The sequence below is a fragment of the Trachinotus anak genome, unplaced genomic scaffold, assembly GCF_046630095.1.
Source record: "Trachinotus anak isolate AG129_WGS33_773 ecotype Australia unplaced genomic scaffold, CSIRO_AGI_Tana_v1 ptg000005l, whole genome shotgun sequence".
NCBI classification, from domain to species: Eukaryota; Metazoa; Chordata; class Actinopteri; order Carangiformes; family Carangidae; genus Trachinotus; species Trachinotus anak.
The window spans coordinates 17,645,213-17,652,047 of NW_027273856.1; the positions used below are offsets into that span (position 1 = coordinate 17,645,213).

General features: G+C 41.1%; 1 long non-coding RNA gene across 1 annotated transcript; it reads left to right on the forward strand.

The window, feature by feature from the left end:
- The first annotated feature begins 3,082 nt into the window (after positions 1 to 3,082).
- On the forward strand, positions 3,083 to 6,547 carry LOC139621262 (uncharacterized). The gene is made up of 3 exons (XR_011690972.1): positions 3,083 to 5,227; positions 5,341 to 5,595; positions 6,178 to 6,547. It is a non-coding gene; the product is annotated as an uncharacterized lncRNA (long non-coding RNA).
- Positions 6,548 to 6,835: the final 288 nt, after the last annotated feature.

Consider the following 6,835-nt stretch of genomic DNA (forward strand, 5'->3'; position numbering starts at 1 on the left):
CTCGCCTCATTTCACTGTTTTGCAGGAGAGGGAGAGAATACTCCATGGTAGCAAGCAGTGCAGCTTTGCTTTGAATGCCAAATTTACTGGTCTTTACACATCTGAGTGCTCTTTTTCTGCATCAATTATATTTTAAAAAGACATCAGGGGTAGGCAGGCACATTGGTAAAGTAGGGTGTTGGTGTTTCTCCTTCCCTGACTTAAAATTTTCTGCCCTTTTTATGTCAGCAAACAAATACTGAGGGGAGAAAAAAAAAGATATTTCCAGCAGCTGTGTCCACTGCCTGCAAACCAGACTCTCATTTAAAGGAATGCATTGGGTCAGTTCTCTTCATCAGCTGATATTTACACTTAAGTCCGTCTTGCCGGGGGAAAAGAGAAATATCAGTACATCCCTGCACTGACTTGATATTTTCATCAAGACAAGGAATGAACTGCAATGGCTGCAGACACATCCCCCTTAATAAGTCAGTGCACTTCTCACTACTGTGACTGAATATTGTTGTAAATACAAGTCCAAGAGGCCTTGGACAAAATGAATGTTGCGAGAGCCATTTGTGGCTTATGGTAGAAGCGTAACTTGCATAATGACTTACTCATGCTTGTCCTTGAGATGTTTAGGCCATGAAAGTAGTGCAGCTCCAGAGGTGCTGATGTTCAGTTGTCAGTGGTTTGGCAGTTAAGCTGAAAGCTACTTAACATTTTGGCATAAACTTTTGGACAGATAATGAATTTTAGATTTGATCACCTTAAATTATATGTAACTATCAGCCTAGATATTCCACTTGTCTGATACTTTATTAATTACTTAGTAATAATAATAATGATCATAATAATAATAATTGTATAGCATAACTTTGTATATATAACTTTGACATGTTAGCATGCTAGTAACATAAAATAATAAACATACATACTGGTGAGTGGTGAGTACATTAGCTGGAGAGAACATGCTTTAAGTTACAGTAAAGGAAATGTTAGCATGTTAACATCCATTACTAACTAATAACTAAATGTATTGTGTAATGTCTGAGATCCATCAGAATCACAGCTGAAAATTAATTACAACTCGACTACAGGTATAATGGGCTACATAGCATATTTTGGTCATTCAGAATTACTGACTCAGTCAAATGGAGCGACAATAAATTCTGAAATATTTTTCATTTGTATATAAGATTTACAAAGACTGCCTGTCATGGTACAACTTCAGTTTTAACTTTGGCACAGTCTTGCCACGTGTGCCACACTCACCCGGTCCAGATATTGCACAGGGGAGTAACACCTTCGGCGTTACAAGTGATCTGGCAGATGGTCAACTCTGATTGAATTCACTCCCCCCGCCCATCTCTTCCCTGCCTCCATAAGCCTCAGTGCACGTTTCACATCTTGGCCAGTACTGTCCTTTGTGTCCCACATGAGTGGAGAAGCAAAGACTAGCTGATCTACACACAAGTCAATGCCTAGCAACCCCCCTGCGGTTATGGGCACTGCCCTGAATCAAAGAAATAAAATCTTTGGACTTGACTCACCTTTATTCCCCCTGACGAATGGCCTCAGACAGACCTCAGTTATCTTTCTCTGGCACAGGTCTGCACCCAAGTAAAACAAAGGAGAAAAGTATCTTTGTGTTAATTTCTTGAAATACTGAGGCGTTATCTTTCTCTGTTGGTCATGTTGCACTCTTGCACTCGTTTCTTGTGCATCAGTATGAGGTAATTTCCGTACGTGTATATAGGTGTTTGTGTGTAAGTGAGTGTTGATGTGTCTGTGGACTCATGCTGGTATCAACAGCCAGAGTGTGCCAGCGGGGCGTAGCCCTGTCTGTCCATCTGTCAAACCCGGAGAGCTCCCACCCTGCGACTCCTGTGGCTGTCAGGGCACTTTGCCCTCCACAGTGTGTTGCTCTCCTCCCATCCCTCCCTCCCTCTCTTCTTCCTTCCCTCCCCCCTCCTTCCACCTCTCCTCCTCCTCACAGCTGCCTCCTCAGCTGTGTCCACTGGCCTTCGTCCCACTCCTCGGAGCATGTCCTGTTTACCTCACACAGATCGAGCAGCAATCACAGCCATGCATTAACACACAAGATGCACATGAATACTGTATGCATGCTCTCACACAAGTAAATGGGTGTACACTTGAAATGAAGATCACAGACACACACACACAACCTCACTTCACTCTGTCCCACGTGTGTCAGTGAGATGCAGTTTTTTTTTTTTTGTCTCTGCTCATCTGCTGTTGAGATCAGTGTGAAGTCACTCAGCCAAAGACAACAACGCTAACCTCACTGGTTCCAGGTTTATTCCACTTGAAATCAAGTAACTACACCTGTCAAACTGCTATTAAACAAAACATCCGTCTTCTTGCCCCATATAATCGCTGATTCTGCACTATGATTACTCCACAGTCACAGGAATCCATTTCTGCTCTCAAGGTGAGAGAGAGAGCAGCTTTGTTAACCGTAACTGGTCAATGGTTAGGCTTCGTCTCACAACCCTCATCATGTCTGCATGCTGCTGCTCACATATTTTCTTCTTGAGCCTTAGATTTATATAACTATGAGTTGCGTTTCTTTGACTTAAGAACTGTAGTTAAGCACTGTTATTTCCATTTATGTTTCTGGATAGCTCTATTACGCTGCATTTCAGAGGGAAATATTGTTCTTTTACACGGGCTACAGCTACAGTTGCTTTACAGTTTAATATTTTACATACAAAACAAGGGATTTAAAAAAAACCAAAACGATCCACTGGTTTAAATTAAACTGCCGCACAGTAAACAGTATAGAGTAGTTTAAGATTAGCTTAACAAGTTCTATATGTTTTTACCGTGAATGTATATTATAACAGTGACAGGGGGGATTCTTCCCTTCTTAATTTTCATACTATATTTTGCTGCTAATAATTAATCACTTTTACTTAAACGCACATTATGTCTGTCAATCAAAACATTTGGTGACATCATGAAATAGCGTGGGATCATGGGAGTTGTTGGCTTCTCCTGGTCATTTTCCATCAGGAGGTTTTTATGGGGAGTCAAATTATCCACAGAGGACTCCTCCTCTCCAAAACAAACAGACCAGGTAACAGTTAAAAGCACTGAATGAAACAGACGTGAGACCTGCTGCTAACCTTTGTTTAAATTGTTTCCCGATTCAGACGTTCGGGAGTTTTTCACCAGCAGAATAATTATCTGCATAAGTCTCCTCCTCTCACTAACGAAGGGACCGGAGGATTAAAGTCGGTAGAAACAATGAATGAAGCTGTTTCACTTTTAAAATCAGTGATTTGCCAGTGCTCTTCAGTGGACACATGATGTTTCGGTGTGGATGGGAGCAGTTGCTCTGCTTTTTTTTCTGATAATTTAAGATCCAGACATCCGATGACTGAAATCTTTCATCTGGTTTAAAATATGTAGTTAAGAACGACAAAGCTGAAAAAAAAAAAGCATCTTAAAAATATGGCTTTAAACCAGATAAAAATCAGTTTTGAGCTTCTGGCAGGCAACCACAACGCTGATGCACGAGCATAGAGAATATGACGTTGTTGACAGGCAACCAGATGAAACAGACCTTTACCAAGATTGACATCACTTATTTCTCTAGGTTTGAGAATTGCTGGAAACATTTGGAATAATGTAGGTACGTATGTAGTAAGTACAAAACTCAACAAAGCATATGACATACAGTAGGTCTAGTCATTTTTAGAGAGTTTATTGTGAAAAACATTACATATTATACCTATAAATAAGAATTTTGAGTACTTTGTAATTAAGTTTTTTTACATTGTTGTATGCTTCCTTTTTAGGATCTAAATCTTTCTTCCGCCACTGACACCAGCACGATAGAGGTGAATCAAATTTTAAATGTTGTGTTAATATAATCAAAAACAGTGAAAAAATACAACTGCAAAGAATCTTCTCAGAAACAATGGAGCCCTGTCAAGAACCATTCGTGCGAATACATTTTTTTAAGCGGCGCACTTGGTTCAGACCTGTTGCAGGAGACAGCCAGACTTTCATCACAGGAAAAAAACAGTCATTTGAGCTGAAATCGTAATCCCTTAGTTTATCATCACCATGGCTTGCTGATTTACTGAAAGGTAATTTGGCATTGGCATGTTTTGACATAATAACTTACACAGTTCTCTTGTGTGAATGAAACTTGTCCACAATCGAAGTGGAACGTAGAAGCTCCACAGGTCAGATTACGTCCTCATGCATCAGGCTGAAACAAGCGTTTTACAGCAGGTCTATGCAGTTCACAGTGTTTGCTGAATCTGACATGAGACACTTATATGAACAAGCCTCACAGGAGAAAGTAAGTACTCGGAGGCAATGGACAAACCTCAATGCGAGCAGTTTTCATTGTAATTACATTTGACCAAAAGTAGTCCCTATATGAAGGCTGTTCAGTGGCATACTTAAAAATAAAATATAAATTTCTTCATCGAAGTGCCATTCACTGCAGTGTAATTACTATGTTTTATTATGAAATTAGATGTTTCGTCAGTTGGAGAAAACAGTGTATTTAAAATATTGATTTCATCAGTTTCAGTGAGGCTTGTGCATCCAGTTAAGCGCACATTACTGTAATTATCATTGGCAGAGAAGTCGAGAATGAAACGTATGAACACTCAAGCCAGAGGTTCACTGAGGGAGCTCTGCAACGGAAGAGTGGGCGCCCACAATACAACAGATTTAAAAAAGGTAGACTGACCCTGTCTTGCACTTTCCGTCTGTATTTAGAAAGCATCTCCTCCACAACCCCAAGTAAGGAGAGCTCAGCCCGGGGCCAGAAGGAGGCTCACTGCATCCATCTCCAAGGTAAATAAACACCCAGTGGAAAAAAAGGGGGAGGATAATATATGGACTAACTTGCCTTAAGCATTCTTATCATTGCAATAACACTGTTTCCCATGGTTAGAAATCTGTGGCCCAGGCTGTGTTGTTCTGCTTAAATGAAATTTATTTCAGGGTGGGGATGCAGAGGAGCTGAGTGAGGGGGGAACTACACAGCCAAATTTAACATGTCATAAATTACACACATATTCTTCGCTCGGTTTGCTTTGATTAGCAGCCTTAGCAGATATATCACATTTTCCAGCAGTGGCAAATTGGATGACCAGTCGGTGCATTGACACGATCTCACTGCCCTTGTTTGAGGAAAACACGCTGTTAAGCTGGATTTCCCTTTATGACTAATGCATGATGACAGGAAATTAGAAACGTATGAAAACAAAGTCAAGTCCACAGCTTTTATCTCAAGAGTAACTGAGAGCATTCTGAGTATTTGAGATGCATTCCTTTAATTAAGAAATTTATTGACTTCTCTCTGCACAGCCGCAGCCAACACACGGCCGGGGCCGGCGTTTTCGGGAATGAGACTTTGAAATGCTACACTGGCTCATTGAGATTCGCCAATCACGCTGACTTCTTCCTGGCTCTGTTTCCTGACCACAGCGTGATCACGAATCTGAGCCGGAAAATGCAGCTGGATTTGGCAGATGAAAAACTTTGAAATTGAGTTTGACAGTGTTGGAGTAGCAGTGAGTGATACTTAAAACCACGGAGAGGAAGGAGAGGACAGAAGATGAGGTGAGTGATGCTGCGGATCTGGATTGTTTGTGCTTCCATGCTGGGAGGCTTTTCTGCCAAAAGCAAATAAACAACAGGCTAAACGCATTGTGCACACGCGTGTATATATGCGAACACACACACACATGTTACACACAAGGATAGATGAATTACTGCAGGGGCCTACTGGGCACGGACTTCAAACAGTGACAGGGCCACAAAACAGAGCCTCTGCTGGAAGTGACTTATTTACATGTCTTGTTTGAAAGTCAGAAAGCTCAATCAAAAGTAGAAACGTGTTTCTAACATTTTATAGCCCCCAGGCTGATTCTTTATATTGAGTGTCTGTCAGTAGTTGGACTATAGAAAGCCAACATCCAGGTTAATAAGGAAATTTTAATGTTTGACAGTAGAACGTCTCCGCTTTAGAAAGTACGACTTGTTTCCTTGCAAAGATTCCTATGATATTGTATATAGTGCATCTACAGTTTGTTTCCAACTTGTATTACTTTGATTCTGAAGAAAACGTAAAAACGTGATGATTGTGTGGAGTTTTAAGAAGCATTTTTTATTTATTTATGTATTCATTTTTTCACTCTTCAGCTTCAGAACAGCTGTTCAGAAACCTGTGGGTGACGCCACTGAGGCACTGAAAGGTCCATCTTTCTTTGTGAGTGTTATTCCTGTTAGACATCAGTATATGGGCCTACTGTCATTGTGATGCATGCTGAGGTTAGCATTTAGCACAGAGCATGAGCAAGTTCGTCTGATCACTCCTGCTTTAAAATACATCTCCAGTGACCAGATGTGATTGGATCTCACTTCCCCACTTTACATGCAAATAAACAGGTATGTGGTGTTGTTTTTAGCTAATCAGACAGAGGGGTCAGTTGTCAATGTGCTTCTCTGTGTGTATGTGTGTGAGTGAGAGAGAGAGAGAGTGCAGTACAGAGGGGTTGAGTGAATCAATGCACTGCACAGCTGTGCAGTGAAATAAAGTTTGATCGTTTAGAAATAGAAAAAAAATTCAGTCCGATACGAAACTGTGTTGGGACTAATCAGACTGTGTCAGAGGACGTCAGTAGAGTAGGCGGTCCTTCAGTGTGGCCCAGGACACATTTGCATTCACACTGCTAAAAGTGTGGCCACTTGTGGCCCAGACCAGCTCCCGGTGATCAAATCTCAAATGCGTCCTGGGTGCGTTCACACCTGAACTTAGAGTTGTCGATTTGTGATCAGATCAACTGAGACAGATGTTAAT